We start from the raw sequence: 1,662 nt of genomic DNA, 5'->3' as shown, positions 1-1,662 counted from the left end.
ACATTTACAGGGCCCTATGTTTCAAATTTAATACTTGAACTACTATTTTGCACTTTTTCAGTTTAATGATCATTGCCGCTATAATGCAAATTTAATTTCTTTAACCAAGTTACGAAGGGCAATTAGTAGGCCAACTTATCTATGTGCTCTAACATAAATCAATGCCAAATCTAGGGTTTACTTTCAGGGAATCCTTGTAAAAATGTTTTCACAAAATACCCAGGTTCCATAAAGGGTTGGGTGAAAGGTTTTATCTTTGTGCAAACCACGAGTCCGAGACAATTCACATGCACCATTTAAAAGTTGGTGAATCCAGCAGTTTAGGAGAAGGGGTTTGGGGGAAATCTCTGTGTTCCACAAGGGTTGGGGTGGAAAATTTTACCTTTATACAAATTTTTGGATCAAGATGATTTGTTTGGTACCATTTAGAAGTCAGTATGACCAGTAGTTTAGGGGGAGTTATGTGACACACAGACACTGAATCTTATTTTATATATATATATATATATTGTGAATCCAAAAACATGTTTCTTATTTAACACCATTTATTGAGGTGTGTGTGTTATAAATATAAAAGTTAAAATACTAAAATATAATTCCTTTCTTTTTGTAGCATTAGAAGCCTTAACCAGCAATGGATTCAGTCATTTAGTGCCAGCAAGGACAGTTACCAACTTGAACACTAAGAAACAAGACACACATTTCTGGGCAAGTGATGAGGTGGAAAGAATATTTACAGGTAATTTTTTTTTCTACAGAGCTTAATATTGCTTGCATTTTATTGTGCTCTTGAAATAAAATACAACAACATGCAAGTAGGTTACCATTTTTTTAGCTTGATACTACCTGTTTAACACCAGTTGGGTAAGGTCATACAAAAAACACAAAACAAAATGCAACTGAAGAACAAAACTCAAATTATATAATAGATTTCAAATTCAGAATATGTGCATTTAAGGAGAAGAACTTTGAAAAGGATACATTCCACATGAATTTAAATGGTGGTATATATGTATGGTTTTAGCATTATGAAAAGTTAAATAATGGTGTATCTTATTCAGGATAAATGCGAGTTGTGGAGGTGGGTGTGCTGCATAAATATCAACATGGATACGAATGATAATGTAAGGAGATGGGTGTACTGTGTAAATATCAACATGGTATGAATGATAATTTATGGAAATGGATATACTGTGTAAATATCAACATGAATATGAATGATAGTGTAAGGATATGGGTGTACTGTGTAAATATCAACATGGATATGAATGACAGTTTAAGGATATGGGTGTACTGTGTAAACATCAACATGGATATGAATGATAATGTAAGGAGATGGGTGTGTTATGTAAATATCAACATGGATATGAATGATAGTGTAAGGATATGGGTGTTCTTTGTAAATATCAACATGGGTATGAATGATAATGTAAGGAGATGGGTGTACTGTGTAAATATCAACATGGATATGAATGACAGTTTAAGGATATGGGTGTACTGTGTAAACATCAACATGGATATGAATGATAATGTAAGGAGATGGGTGTACTGTGTAAATATCAACATGGATATGAATGACAGTTTAAGGATATGGGTGTACTGTGTAAACATCAACATGGATATGAATGATAATGTAAGGAGATGGGTGTACTGTGTAAATAT

At 33.0% G+C, this 1,662-nt stretch overlaps 1 long non-coding RNA gene across 1 annotated transcript in view; it reads left to right on the top strand.

Moving 5' to 3' along the window:
• The first annotated feature begins 612 nt into the window (after positions 1–612).
• LOC111088007 overlaps positions 613–1,662 on the top strand; it is a 6,465-nt gene continuing 5,415 nt past the window's right edge. The window contains exon 1 of the long non-coding RNA XR_002612634.1: positions 613–739. This is a non-coding gene — a long non-coding RNA (uncharacterized LOC111088007). The remainder of the gene's footprint in view (positions 740–1,662) is intronic.

Source organism: Limulus polyphemus, unplaced genomic scaffold (genome assembly GCF_000517525.1).
Source record: "Limulus polyphemus unplaced genomic scaffold, Limulus_polyphemus-2.1.2 Scaffold2982, whole genome shotgun sequence".
Lineage (NCBI taxonomy): Eukaryota > Metazoa > Arthropoda > Merostomata > Xiphosura > Limulidae > Limulus > Limulus polyphemus.
This window is presented reverse-complemented; position numbering and strand designations above follow the sequence as displayed.